We start from the raw sequence: 15,941 nt of genomic DNA on the forward strand, positions 1-15,941 counted from the left end.
ACAGATAAGGATCTACTAACAGATGGCCACAAACACCTGCAGCAAATCAATCTCAGTATAAGAGAGCTTTCTGTGAAGCACTTAATATATCACTAAAGCAGGGTGGCTTACTCTGACTTTAAAAACTAAAAAAACAGATATGTCTCAAATCCCATATACTACCGACTTACCTATACCCATTCAGCCCCGACATGCATTACACTTTCTGGGCAGCTGAAGGATGTCCAAGGTCACTGCACTCTAAGCAGTGTGCCTTTCTTCCCCCCCCCCCCAAATTATGTCTTGGTGGTCTCTGGAACAAATATTCTGCATATTATACAATTATACACTTAGCAGACTGCATGAGTACAAATGCACACACACACTCAACATAATCCCATGGTAGACCATATACTATTCCATATAAAATAATTCCTTAAGACTGGAAGTCCTACACACAGTGGAGGTGGCTAGTAGGAAAACATTTTCTAACTTTACAGTGCCTTTGAGACTGCAGACTCAGATGTTGGAAAGGCAGGCTTATGATCAAGTTTCACAATGGAGAGGGATTCTTTAAGAGAAAGGAGAGGAAGCATTCCTTTGTTTTTGCAGTGCCACAGTTTTGCCCTCAACATCATCATGATCAACAGAAACAGCTGAGGAATGTACCTTGGTCACAAAATTGAGGTCCAACTCAAGGAACAGTCTAAGGTTATGACAGGATCGCCTGCAGAAAGACTGATTAGTTTGTACTAGATACAACTCGGCCAAAGTGAAAACAGTTTTTACCACTACAGGGACAGACCTACTCAGCAGAAGGCATCTAAGCAAACTGACAGGATCGGATATCAGAAAGAAATTCAAAAATGGCAGAGGGAATCCACAGGCTAAAAACCAAAAGAAAGAATGCCCAGATGGAACTGTCACACCAAACACCACATACGAAAAATAAAAAATGTGATATGATCCATCTAAAAACCAAAAATCTAATGTATAATAAGTTGTTGAACACATACACAAGTCAAACACCATGCGATTTTGTCCCTACTATCAACGGGACTTCTTCAGAACAATTAATTATTAAGTATATCCACTAGTATATTTATTAAATTATTCACCTCACATGACTATAAAAAGCCTATCAGAAAAAAATCTTTAAAAATTATTATTCTCATTAAAACAGGTAAAAAATAAAGTGATGCTGAGGCTGAAACATTCATACTAAACAAACAGTAAAGTACATAACATCAGTCAATGAAACAAAAACTAGTATAAAAACAATAAATGCTGAATATATTAATATATTAGCATGTTTATTAATACATTACTATATTAACCAACCATGACACCGCACTCCCCACTAAAATTTTATTCTTAAAATATGAAGCATTGCTATGAATTTACTACAAGAAAAACAACTCCCCTCAAGTATATTTAAATATGTTAAGATGTATTATATTTAAAAAATACTTGGTATATGCAAGGATATTTAAAAATGATAATGTATTAAACATTATAATCTAGCTGCACTTAATTTTAAAACAGGAATAATTGATATCATATCATTAATACCAAGGTAGGCTGTAGCATTCTTTGACTTGCCAGTACAATTCCCTGTACTCAATTCTGGTTTCCCAAGCACCCACCAAGGGGGCCGCAATTTGCACTAGACTTACAGAACTGGGTTCACGACTCATGGCTTTGGCACTCTTGACAAAACTCATTCCCTAAACATGCACACAATGTGTGCAACCATAAAAAGCATTTAAGATGATGCGTACAGTGTGATTAAATATTACACTTAATACCCAACAAAAAGTGACTAAGAACAATGTGTTGTAGTGCCACTTAGTATTTTCATTCTCCATTGGGGCTTATATACGGTGGGAGGAGGGATAACGTATGCAGGGATGAGCATGTACAAATTTGTTGCGTGATTATGCAACAATCAGCTACAGCTATAGTCAGAGTAGAGATTACATATCATTAAACTGCTCTCTGGTCTATGCATCTTTACTTAAAGTTATGCTGTGCAAATGTAGCATAGATCAGACCCAAGAGTAATTATTCATTTTTCTATTTAACAACAAAATGTTTCCTCATTTAGAGTAGCGGAACTTTCTTCATAAATTGTGCATATTAGAAGTAATCATATATGCAATTAAACATCAGAGATGTTATACCAGGAGTCTACCAATGGCTCATATGTGTATAATAAGCTGCTAATTAAGATGTGCTCATTCAGAATTAGACAGAATGGTGGCACTGGATTATCAGCTCTTCAATACTACTTGTGTATCACTCACAGTGTCATTTATGTCTTATGTTACTTTATATGCATCTCAAAATAACAAACACAGACACATTCTGAGCATGCTCCTGGGATACACAGGAGTGGAGTAAATCAGAAAAAAAGTGCTATTGCAGGGGCAACTGCTAATTTTATTGGATCACAGGATATTACTAGGCTATCGATCCGGATGTCATTTTAATCCTAGTCATTTCATCCCACTGTAAAACCATAGAATTGCAAGTCAATACCAAAGACTGCATCTAGTGATGACTGCCCATTATCCAGGAGGGTTGTGGGCTCTACCCCAGTAAAAATTTATGGTACTCCATCCACTCTTCCAGGTTCCTCTTCAACAGTGTCATCCAGGTTCTTCTTCAACAGTGTCATAGAGGTGCTCTGTTTCACATGAATTGGTAAGCCTGTTCCAAAGATGCAGCATTCGCTGAGGGATAAATCTGTCCCTCCAGCATATCCGATTTAAGTCGCAGGCCATATTTAGGTCCCTGGAATGGGTAGCCCTAGTCCTGTTTGATTTATGGATATGCAGCAAGTTCATTAGGTTTGGGTCTTGGATTGCTCTGTAGGCCAAGCACAAGTCTCCCCTAACAAGTCTATATGCTGCATTGTACAGTGACGCGGACTTCAATCAGTCTATGTAAGGCACATGCTGGAGCCCCTTGATCTTCTTTTAGAAACCTTTGAGGCCTCTCTAAATGCTGAAGGTGCTTAGTACTGTACATGCCGAATGGGGTGTTATACTCAATTATGGTCCAGATAAGAGCAGAGTATGGGGAGGTTTATAAAGAATCTATAATTTACAGTCCAAACATCTGCTTGGATTCATCCAACTTTTCCTTCTCTAGTTATTAGCTCCCACTGCCTTGGTTCTTTTGCCAGTTTACAACAGTAAATTCCAGCTGTGTCTTGCCTGTTTTCATAATATCTTTCTTGCAGTCATCCCTGCTGGCAAAATCTTCTTTCTCCATTACTGTTTTAGTTTTTGGAATATTGTTACTTTCCCATTCTTAGAGGCATACCTCTCAACCTCTTGGAGCAAAAAATCTGGACAAAGTCTAAAATGATAGGGGGACAAATAGGGAAAGATTTTAAATATTGCTCTTACAAACTTAGAAAGTTGATAGAATAATAGGTTTTGCATTGTCATGAATTTTGTTAAGTATGTGAAGTCTTAAACTCAAATGTTTGTCATTATTTAATGACTTCAATCTGAAGCTATTTGCCAGAAAGTACAGATTTTAGGAGAAACACTAAAAATATGAGGCAAAAATCTGTACAATTGAGAGGTATGCCTAGAGAATATATTCGTACTGTATTTAAGGTTCTGCATCCAGAATCCTGTTATTTTTTCCCAAATCCACCCTTCCCATTCCCATTAATAGTCACCCTTTCCAGTTTGATTTGTAAACCTCTGTTTATACTGTGCATTAATTATGTATACCTTAAATGCCTGGATTTAAATTATCTTCAGATTGGGTTATGCTAAACCATGAGCTGTGTAGATGATTTGCTTATCCCAGATAACTCTTGCTGTCTTCCCTTTGCATATTCTTTCAACTCTTTCACAATCCACAGTATTGCCCATGATTGATAAAATGTCGCACCTGCAACAAGTTTTCTCTGCTTGTATCTCTCTAGTCATAGTTGATTTCTTAATGTCACACAATGTTCACAACACTGACATTTGAAGTCCCAAATTCTTATCTACAAATAAAAGTAACCTCTCTTGATTACCATGCCAGTTTATATCCTTGAGGTTAAGTGTCTAACAGCAGATGATGAAGGGGAAAGAGGATTCTCCACCTAGTTCATCTGTTCAATGCAGCTTGTCAGAGAGGAACCCTCCCACCTTAATATTTCTTTCTTGCTCTTGTGCATCCTCCAAATTAACCCTATTTTTTAATCAGGGAATGCAAATGCTTCCCTCGTTATTTTCATAAAACCCCCATTAACTCTTGCAGAATGTATTCTCTGCATCAACATCCACCAATAAGAGCTGTATTTTTCTTTGTCTCCATCTACATTATCACATTGATCCATCTCTATCAATTCTGGCAACACCTTTATTTTTTATGTAGTAAAGTCACAAACACTGTCATTGTTTACAATTAAAACTGATCTATATGAAGCTGTGTCTGAAAGTTGTTTACTATGACTGGGTAATAAAGCCTTCATTGCTGATCCCCCTAAATGTTTGAAGATTTCTCTGATTTTACTTCATCAGTTTTCTCATCTCTTCCAATCTTGGCTGTTTATTGTTGAGCCTAATCTTTCTCTAACCTTGGTGCGATTGCATTTTGTAAATATTTCTATTTGTGCCTTTTCTGGGTTTCCACATACTTCTTTCTGCTTTATACAAATTTTCATAAAATTTCTGAAATATCTCTGCCTAACATACAAAGCTATGTCAAACCCAGAGCTGTTGGATACGGTCCACTTAAAGAAATCCCAATCCCTCTGAGCTACACACTCTAGGGACCAAAACCTTGTCACCACAATAAACAGAACATGCTGGAGGGATAGAGTCATGTCCCAGACACTTTCCATACTCTGGAACAGACTACCTAGCTATGTCAAACAGAGCTCCTCATTAGCACTCCAAGGAAAATCTTGATGACTGGATGGGAAATAGGAAATTCACCCCAGGGATCACTTCTGTGGCTCTGCTTGACAGGGGCATAGGAAAATAATTTTCTTGGGTGGCGAAAGCGAGGGCACCTTTTTGGCTAGGCTCATATAGGCCCTAGGGCCAATAGCCTAGTACCTACCTATGAACTTTTCATAACCTTAGATGGCCTTATCTTCCATGTTGCATTACTCAAAGTACAGTTGTGTACACTTACCATAAATGTAGATGTTCAAGTGTATTCACTGCTGCAATCATTAAAGTTGAGTAATCGGCTGGCAGGTTGTCCTCAGTCGGCCTGAATAACAAAGTCTTGAGTCCTGCGTCGGTTGCGGTCTCCTCTTCCATGACGTCAGGGGTATAAAACATGCAGCAGATGCCATTTTATTCAGTTTTTCTTGCCCCAGATGTCAGGTGCCCCCCAAATGTGGAGCAAAATAAATATATATATATATATATATATATATATATATATATATAAAACTAAACAGCAATATATACAAAAATGGACTTAGTAACAAACTTTACCTTAATCTAAAAGCAAATACACCACAAAGGCTTTAGAGTATAGTTGAAAAGAAAAGTTGTAGAAAAGGGGCATGGCAGGTGGGTAACCAGGACTGCAACAGTGAATACACTCGAACATCTACATTTACGGTAAGTGTACACAAGTGTACTATGTTCTTCATGTTTCACTGTTGCAGTCATTACATTTGGGTAGAATCCCAAAGCTATGGATGGGAGGATGGAACTAAATAGCATTAGGAGCGGCTATAAGGCCCTGCAGAACTGCAGTGGCAAAACCTGTCCTGGATTTAGAAAAGAGAGGCAAATGATAATGCTTTGTGAAGGTATGAACAGAGATCCAAGTAACCGCTTCTAGAATGTCTTTGGTTGGAACTCCTCTGAGAAAGGCTGCTGAAGTAGAGGCAGCTCTGGTGGAATGTGACCGGATTCCGTTGGGTACAGGTTTACCATGATGCAAGTAGCAGAAACGAATGCAGTGGCTTATCCACTTAGAAATAGTCTGCTTTGATATAGCCTTTCCCTCTGATCCTGATGCAAATGCCACCAGTAGTTGCTCAGACTTTCTTAGAGATTTGGTCCTGTTTAAGTAGAATCTTAGTTGTCTGTGTATGTCCAATGAATGCAGAATCCGCTCCCCCTTGTTCTGCGGATTTGGGTAAAATGTTGGCAGGTGAATAGTTTGGTTAAGAGCCACACTGGATACCACCCATAGGCATAAAGGAAGGATTGGTCCTGAGGGACACCCTTCTCTGGGTGAAATGTAGTAAAAGGCTCCACAGCCATGAGAGCCTGTAGTTCTGAAACCCTTCTTGCTGAAGTAAATGCCAAAAGGAAAGCGGTTTTCCAAGATAAAAACTTTATACCTGCAGTAGCTGCGGGTTCAAAAGGAGGCAGGGTGAGTTTTTCCAGCACAAAATTGAGGTCCCATGCAGGCGTTGGTGATCTGGGAGGCCTTAAATTTTTTGCCCCTCTAAGACACTGCTTTAGCAGAGGATGAGAGAAGATCGGAGGCTCCGTGTTGTGCCGAAATGGCAGGGGCATGGATTTTTATTGAAGAGAAGGATAGGCCCTTGTCAAGCATCTCAGTCAAGTATTGAACAATTTGAGGGATATTTGGTTTTGCTGAGTCTGTTCCTTGTGCTTGGTTCCAAGCACATAATCTCTTCCATTTATCAGCATAAGATTTTCTAGTACTAGGCCTTCTGACTTCCAAAATGACATCCATAATAAATTTACGGAGAGGTGCTGTTTGAATAACTACATAATCAGCCATGCTGCCAGGTTCAGAGTTTGGAGCAGAGTGTGCAGAATTTGATTGTTCTGTTGAGACAGTAGATGAGGTATCTGAGGCAAGAACCAAGGAGGGAGTTGCAACATATTCCTTAGAATTGGGTAGAAGTGCTGGCGAGGCCAGTCCGGAGCAATTAGGATCATTTTTGTTTTTTCCTGTCTGGCCTTTAGTAAGACCCTGGGAGGAAGAGGCAGAGGAGGAAAGGCGTAGACTGATAGGTTTTTCCAAATGAAAGATAGGGCATCCACTTTCCATGCTTGTCTGGGATACGTCCTTGTGCAGAATTTGCTCAATTGATAATTTTGGGGAGAGGCAAATAGATCTATGTCTGGGCTCCCCCATTTCTGTGTTACCATACTGAAGACTTGTGGATCCAGTTTCCACTCGTGAGGGTCATAAGATTTCTGCTTAGGTCGTCTGCCAGAGTATTTTGTTTTCCTGGCAGGAATTGAGCTTGAAGATGTACTTGGTAAGTCAAGGATGTGTCCCACAATGCCATGGCTAGTCTGCAAAGGGGGTAGGAATGTGTACCCCCCTGCTTATGTACCACATAACTGTGGTGTTGCCCGTCTTTATCAGTAGTTGTCCTGGATGAAGTAAATCCTTGAAGGCTGTCAGGGCATTCTGAACAGCTAGCATCTCTTTCTGGTATGCAGATGCATTTGGTTTGGGTTCCATATGCCCTGAATGCATCTCCCCATCAGGTGGGTCCCCCAAGCATAGTCTGATGCGTCTGTAGTTAGGGTTTGGGTGGCAGGGGGTAGAGTGAATGACAGGCCTTTGTTTTGGTGACATGTCTCTGCACACCAAAGAAACTCCTGTTGTCGGCAGGAAATGAGTGGAATCATTGTTTCCAGACTGTGACAATGTTGACTCCATAAGCTTATTAGGTACCATTGAAGTTTCCTTATATGCAGTCTTGCATATGGAATTAGTAGGATGCAGGATGCCATGAACCCCAAAGCCTGCAGAATTTGTCTTGCAGATAACTGGGTTTTTGCTGCCATCTGTTTGAAGTATACAGTCAGTTGCCTTTGTCTGGCGTAAGGTAATCCATCTGGGAAGTTGTATTCAAGCTTGTACTCAGGAATGTAATTTTTTGAGAGGGTACCATTTGAGATTTCTTTTCATTTATTGTGTACCCTAGGCATGTTAGAAGCTTTTTTACAAACACCAGATGTTGAAGAAGAATGCCCTTGTTCTCTGCTTGAATGAGACAGTTGTCCAAGTAAGAATAGATTTGTATGCTTCTTTGTCTGCAAAATGCAATTATTGGTGCCAGGCACTTTGTAATGACCCTGGGCGCAGTAGACAAGCCAAAGGGCAGTGCAGAGAATTGGTAATGCATAAAACCTGCCTTGAAGTGGAGGCATCTTCTGCACGATTCCCTTATTGGGATATGCAGGTATGCCTCTTAAGTCTGGAGTCACTAACCAAGCGTTCTTGCCCAGCATGGGCAGTAGCTGTTGTAAAATCAGCATTTTGAAATGTCCAGGAACATGTTCAAAATCAATAAGTCCAGTATTAGACACCAGGCATGGTCTTTTCTGGGTACCAGGAACATTCTTGAGTAGAAACCTTGTCCTTTTTCCTGTTCTGGTACTGGTTGAATAGCCCTCATATCCATGAGGGATGTAACTTGTTTCTGAGCCTCTGCCCATTGATTTTGTGGCAGATCTGGCCAACCGTTTGGAATTGGCAAAGTATGGAAATGAAATCTGTACCCCTGGGATACTATGTTTAATACCCACTTGTCCTGGGTAATTAACTGCCACTTTTGAGCATGATGTGCTAATTTCCCCCCCAAGGGGACTGCCAAAATATAAGTGCTTTGTGATGGTAGAGGGAAGTCATTGAGACTGCTTACTGTAGGTTTGTGCTTTGCTTTCTCCAGATTTGGAGGTGGAGGCACCCCATTCATTGACCTGTAAGAACCCTGTGATTGGTATCTAGAGCCTTTTGAGCACCTGGATTTGCCTTGAAAGGCTCTGTTGGATACAGGAAAGAACCAATTTTTTAGTAGGCTACTGACTACTGAATCAGGGTGGCTGCACTTGTAAGAAATCTTTTACAGTTTGCATAGATTTAGCTTCGTCTTCCATTTTCTTTAAAACCTCTTCTGCCTTATTACCAGAGTATCATGCTGTAAAGGGGCATCCGACAATTTAGCTTTAACATGATCAAGCAGATTTTGCTCCTTGAGCCAGGCATGCCTTCTAATCACAGACCCAGTAACTGCAGCCCTGCAAGAGGCCTCCAAGGAATCAAAACCATATCGCAAAGTATGCTTTCCAACCTGTTCTGCTGCATGCAATAATTCCTGTAATACTTTATTTTCCACACAATCAGAAATCAACATCATTTTCTGTTTCAATAGGCCCATAAATCATGCTGTTGATATTTAAGCATATGAAAGTGGCAGTTTAAGGCCCTAACTGCCAAGGTTTCAGACGTATAAACCTTCTTTCCCGATCTATCCAGTGCCTTGGAATCTCTATCAGGGGGATAGGATTTTTGGCTGTAGAGGCCTTTACACCTTTGGGACCCTGTGAGATAGTTTCAGGATCAGCAGCAGGATTTTTGAATAGAAATTTGTGGTAGTCGGGAACCCTGTAATACCTGTCTGGCTTACTAGGAGCCGGAGGTAGGGAATCAGGAGCCATGCTTGATTCCGAAAACACATCAACAATGTCTAATACAGGAGGTATAGCCAAAGGCCTATGCTGAGGAAGGAGGAAATTCCTAAGCCTCTTTTTTGATTCAGAGAAATCCTGACTCTCGCAATGAAAATGTTCCCTTAAGGTATGCAAGGTTTCTCCAAAAGAATAATCCTCAGGAGGAGATGCAGATGGGATGGATTCTTCTGCATCTGAATCCTCATACGGTGGTATAGAAAATTCCTGATCAGAAGAAATAGAAACCTGATCTGAAGATTCATAATCAGTGTCTTGCCTAGGCCTCTCAGCAGGGGGGGGGGTTAGGAACTCCTCATCAAGGTAATTAAGTCCTCAGCCATTTTGATCATCTGTTTTTTAGGCATAGGGGCCTGAGCACATGGCTCATGCATCAGTTTTATAGACTTAGAAGCTGTTTTTGTTTTTGGAAGCTGGCATCGGTTTTATATAAAAATGTTGAGGCCTGAAACACCCTCAGAAACCGGTGCCTGCTCAGCAGCTCCGGACCTATCTAAGGGAGAGACTTCTGCGGGTTCAATACTCCGAGAATCGCGTGACATACCAAATCTGCATGGATCTCGGTAGAGGCCTGCGACTCAAAAGTAGTGGGTATCAGGAGCTGCGAAAGCACCTGAGTACCAGCAAACCGGCGACTGGCTTAGAAGCTTCATCGGTTTTGGACCTCGACTGTCTGTATCTGTCTTTTTCTTTGCATTTTTTGTGAACTCCGGTAGTCAGACATTTCAGGGTAATTAAATCTGGATCCAAAATATTTTGAAGCAAAAATATACCGACGCTTAATAGTGCGTTGGTTAAATTTAGCACAAAACCGACAACAAGGCACATTATGATCTGGGCCTAGGCAAGGAATACAGTACAAATGAAAATCCTTATGAGGTATTTGTTTCCCACAAGTAATGCAATTATTAACTTTTACTGACATCGGTAAGGAGCAAGAAAAAGTTTCCCCAACGGGGTACTTAGCTTTAATTGAAGACTTCGGTTCTGAAACTTGAATGTGAAAATTTCAGGAGTCGGCCGACCGGCACTTGCCAACTGCTTCTGCTTCGGGCACCGCGAGGCAAGAAAGACTGAATAAAATGGTGTTGGCTGCATGTTTTATACCCCTGACGACCTGATGTCATGGAAGAGGAGACAGCAACAGACGCAGGACCCAAGACTTTGTTATCCAAGCCGACTGAAGGCAACTTGCCAGCAGATTACCCAAATGTAATGACTGCAACAGTAAAACATGAAGAACATCTGTAGGGAGGTGGCTACCTGCAGCACTGAACATCCGGCCAGTATACCAAAGTCTTAGGAGAAGGGGTACGTGCTATGTTGCTCGTCAGGGCCATGAACTGACGTCGACTATAAAAGTGACGTCTGCATGTACCCCCTTCAGAAATTACTGCTGCATACAGTAGTTCCCCTGGAAAGCAAAGAAAAGGAAGCTTTTTAGACCCATATATGCCACCAGCCCAAAGGATCCTAATAAATATATGTGCCTGTTGCAGTGTCCTGTTTGGATGGAGAGATGGTAGGGAAAGTCACTCCAGATGGAAAAGCAGAGTAAGAGGGGGATGGAGGGGGGGACTGAATACTGCAACATGGAACAGGAGGACAACTAAGGTTATGGGGTAAGTTCTTACACAACTATTCTATGCCCTTCTATTCTCATGTTGCAGTATTCATAACTGTAGAGAGGTGGCTGCTGCAGCACCGGACATCCATCCAATATACCAAAGTCTTAGGATAAGGGGTACATGCGACATCGCATACCAGAGCAATAAACCAACGTCGGCTATAAAAGTGACGTCTGCACGTACCCAACCAAGAGCTGACTATCGTATACAGTAGTACTCCTGGGATACAAGATGAAAGGAAGTTTTTCAGATTCACATATACCACCAATCAATGAGGTAAATGTATTATAGAGGTATGTAGTAGTTGATGCTGTGCCCTGTTTGTTTGTAAGGAAGCAAGGGAAATCCCACACAAGAAAGGATGAACAAATGAAAGAAGGGATGGGGGGACTAAATATTACAACATATATAAGAAGGACATCTAAGGTTATGGTAAGTTGTTACACAACTATTCTATGTCCTTCTATTCTCATGTTCCAGTATTCATAACAGTAGGGAGAGTACTAAAGCTTTCGGTAGGAGCCTTGGAGGCAGGTTGGGAGGTAGGAGTCAATGAGATCCTGTAAAATTGACCTTGCAAACCCAACCCTGGCTCCAGAAATCAAATTTATTTAGTTTGCTGTGCTTGATAAAAGTATGTACAAAAAACCAAGTGGCCACCTTCAAAATGGAAGCATTGTCAACACCCCTAAAAAAAGGCTGCTGAAGAAGCAGCTGCCCTAATAGAGTGAGTTCTCACATTGGAATTTAATTATTTTCCATGAAAGGAATAGCAAAAACAGATTATAAGTTCATAAGTAGGTACTAGGTTATCGGCCCAAGGGCCTACGTAAGCCTAGCCAACAAGGTTCCCTGGCGTATACCACCCAAGAAAGTTATTTTCCTGTGCTACTGTCGAGCAGAGACACAGAAGTGATCCCCGGGGTGTATTTCCTATTTCCCAGCCACTCATCAAGATTTTTCTTGAAGAGTGCTAATGAAGAATTTTGCTTGACATAGATGGGTAGCCTGTTTCAGAGAATGGGAAGTCTCTGGGACAGGAATTGATCCCTCCAGCATGTCCTGTTTATTGTGGTGACAAAGTTTAGGTCCCTAGAGTGTGTAGCTCGGAGGGATTGGGATTTCTTTAGGTGTAGCATGTCCAACAGCTCTGGGTTTGACATAGGTTTATATGTTAGGCAGAGATCACCTCTGAGTAGGCGATATGCTACAGAGTAAAGCTGGAGTTTTTTGAGATGGTCAGTGTAGGGCATTTGTTTGAGCCCAGTAATCCTCTTTGTGAGGTACTTATGTGGCCTTTCTAGCTGCTGCAGATGTCTTGAGAGGTACAAAGAAAAACACAAATTCAACCAGCACCATGCCAGTAAAGCGTTTATTGCGATCTGGTACCTCGGCTTTTCGCCTTCAAATGGATCACAAATACAAAGTGCTGTTAACTGTTATTTATACAAATTTTTTAAGTTAATCAGCACTAATTATTCAATTACATCATTTCATGAATAAATTTTAAAGTGCTCTACCAGTATTTTTTTCTTTGTATCTCAACATTAAAAGATAGAATCAACATCAAATTACCTTCAAAAATGCAATTCTCTAACTATAGAATTCCATGTATGTAAAAAAGTATGACAAAATGTGTGTGAGAGAGAAAATGAATTTCATATTGATTGCTTCAAAGTAATTCATACTATTTAAAAAAACAAATATTATTCATTAAATATTGTGTGTATATATTCCTATATATTATATCTAACCATGTAAAAATGCACAGAAATATGTTTAAGATATGAAAAAATGTAACATATAAATTTTTATCAAATATCAAGTTAATCTATAATGACTAAAAGATTTTTTAAGGCTTGAAATTTGAATATAATTTTATGAACAACTTATTTAACAATCAATATTTATATATATTCTTTGTATATAGGAAAATTAGTTAATATTAAATACTTAATTCCAAGTTCAGTCCATATGGTTTCAATGTATTAAATTTCAGAATCATTCTGGTCTCTAATTCGAGGAGTTTTTGAACTAATAGTCCCCCATTTTCACAATTAAAAGGTTTACCCAGAACACAAAATTTTAAACTGCTTGGGTCACTTTTATGTTTTTCCAGAAAATGTTTGGCCACCGGACTACATTCATTTTTGTTCCTAATATCTTTTATATGTTCCAAAATTCGGACACGAACCATTCTTTTTGTTTGTCCTATGTACCAAGTGTTGAAACATGAACAACCCAAAATATATACCACTCCCACTGATTTACAATTGAAACGATATCTAGCTTTAAAAGACACACCACTGATATTAGTTATATTGTCAATTCTGCTACAAACACTACACTGTCCACATATATAAGTGCCTACAGTATTATCATTCATTTCCTCTTCACCTTTACTGAGAAAGTTAAAATTTAATAACTCCTTCAGATTTTTCCCTCTTTTATAAGAGAAAATTATATGTTTGTGAAACATAGAACCTATATTTTCATCCTCACAAATCAGATACCAATATTTTCTTATAATATTACATAATTCTTTAGATAAAGGGGAATATTTCGTGACAAAAAATAGCTTAAACTCACTAGTCTTAGTGTCATCTTCATTTCTTCCCCTTGTTACTAAATTTTTTCTTTCTATTGTTAAAGGTCTTTGTCTTTCCTGTCTACCTTTATGATGTTCAAATTCAAAGTGGTCTGTAATTCCTAGTACTTTATTTTTAGAAAATAGCAAATGGTCATTTTTATAACCTCTCTTGGATAATCTTGATTCTACCTTACTTAGTTCAAAATACCTATCATTAACATCACTAGTGTGGTTATAAATCCTTTGAAATTCACCAAAAGGTAGAGACCAAATCAAATGTTCCGGATGCATACTTTCTGCATGTAGGAACATATTTACAGAAGTTTCTTTCCTATAAGGTCTATACCCTATTTTTCCATCTTCATGAAACAAAGTTATATCTAAAAAATTAATCCTGTTTCTGTCAATTTCATAAGAAAAATTTAAACCTTGACCATTATTATTTAATTCTTCAAAAAATTCTAGAAATTCAGTAATCTCACCACTACATATCAAAATGAGGTCATCAATAAACCGCTTATAGAATATTACATTTTTTTGGTAAAAAGAAGTTAGATAAATATATAACTTCTCAAAATAACCCATATAAAGGATGGCATATGAGGGCGCAAAAGCAGCCCCCATAGCCGTCCCTTTAGTTTGAAGGTAGAAGTCATTATTAAAATGAAAATAATTATGGGAAAGACAAAATTCCAACATTTGTATCAAAAAAGAGGTTCTAGGACCGTCTCCCAACATGTTTTGGACAGCTTCAAGTCCCCACCTTTTATTAATGTTAGTATATAATGCCTTCACATCTATAGTCACCCAATAGTAACTATTATTCCATTTGATTTTACCAATTTTATCTAATAAATCCTGAGTGTTGGAGATGTGAGCTGAAATTTTAGAAAGGTGACTTTTTAAATGGTAGTCCAAAAAAATATTAACTTTACTCAAAAAAGAATCTTTGCCTGAAACTATAGGCCTTCCTGGTGGCTTGATTAAATTCTTGTGCACTTTCGGTAATGCATAAAAGGTTGGCGTCATTGGTTTTCTTACATACAACTTTCATACATCATTTTGGTTAAAGAAACCAAGACGTTCCCCTCTTTCCAAGAGATTCAACAATTCACTGTTGAACTCAACAATCAGGTCCTTTCTCAAGCATAGATATTCATCCTGATTTTTCAACAAATCATAAACCATTTCACAATAATCTGATTTGTTTAAAACTACCCAATTGCCACCTTTATCTGCCCATTTAAAAATAAACTCCGTTTTTATTTTTTTCAAATGTTTTAAAGCCATCCATTCATCTTTGTTCAGATTATAATATTTTGGTACATTTTTCAGACTTTCCATTAACACTGTTATTTCCTTGAATACTATTCTGAAAAAAGTAGAAATTGCAGGCACTTTAATGTAAGGTGTAAAAGTACTCTCAGATGCAAAATGTGGAATAGCCAATTTGCCATAGCCCGTAAAAAACATTTCACCATCCTTAATATTATCAAGTGTGTCTTCATAGACTAAGTCAAAATCAGCATTTTCATAGTCGTAAACAGATAAATTTAATAATTCATTATCATCACTTTCAGTAGTGGTATTATGAACATCAATTTCACAAATTTCATCACTTGTATTTATATTATTGTCATTATAGAAAAAAACTTTTAAATATAATTTTCTTACAAATTTTTTAAGTTCAAAATAAATATCACTTAATGAGGAAAAAAAAGTTGGTACAAACTTACTTCCCTTTAATAATACAGATCTCATAGCTTGGTTTACAGTTAAATTAGACAAATTAACCAAGCATAAATTATCCTCATATGAATTACTTACTCGCTCATTCCTTAAAACGATTTCTGCCCTTTCGCCCATTTCTCCCTCGACCAGATTTATTGGTCTGAAAGGAAGCATCAGCGGCAGGAATGTTAGAAGAAGAGCCATTAATGCAATCTATTTCACTTTGTCCATTAGTAAAGTTAGAAAAAGTCACATTTTTTACATAATTCCTTTCCCGTTCCCCTGAGGACGCTGAAGCACTGCGCTGTGTCCATTGATTTCGCGGGTTTTATAGAATCTTGGATCTGCTACGTGAAGTATCGCGTTGCCATGAAAATAAGACTCCACTCTCGTAGTCCTTCATGTCGCGTATAAGCTTGTTTCTTTTGCGTGATAAAATCTCTGTCTTGAGAGGTACATTCCAACAGGAGCATTGTACTCTATAATGGGTCTAATGAGTGTCGAGTAGAGGGGAACAATGACCTTTTTTCCTGGATGAGAACCCTTTTATGATGAGGTGTGCCA

At 38.8% G+C, this 15,941-nt stretch overlaps 1 protein-coding gene across 5 annotated transcripts in view; it reads right to left on the reverse strand.

Annotated features, from left to right (window-relative positions):
* The window catches only part of TEX10 (testis expressed 10), a 2,069,943-nt gene that overhangs the window by 277,964 nt on the left and 1,776,038 nt on the right, over positions 1-15,941 (reverse strand). The gene's annotated exons all lie outside the window — the stretch shown is intronic.

The sequence above is a fragment of the Protopterus annectens genome, chromosome 3.part0, assembly GCF_019279795.1.
Source record: "Protopterus annectens isolate FY-2018-M chromosome 3.part0, PAN1.0, whole genome shotgun sequence".
NCBI classification, from domain to species: domain Eukaryota; kingdom Metazoa; phylum Chordata; order Ceratodontiformes; family Protopteridae; genus Protopterus; species Protopterus annectens.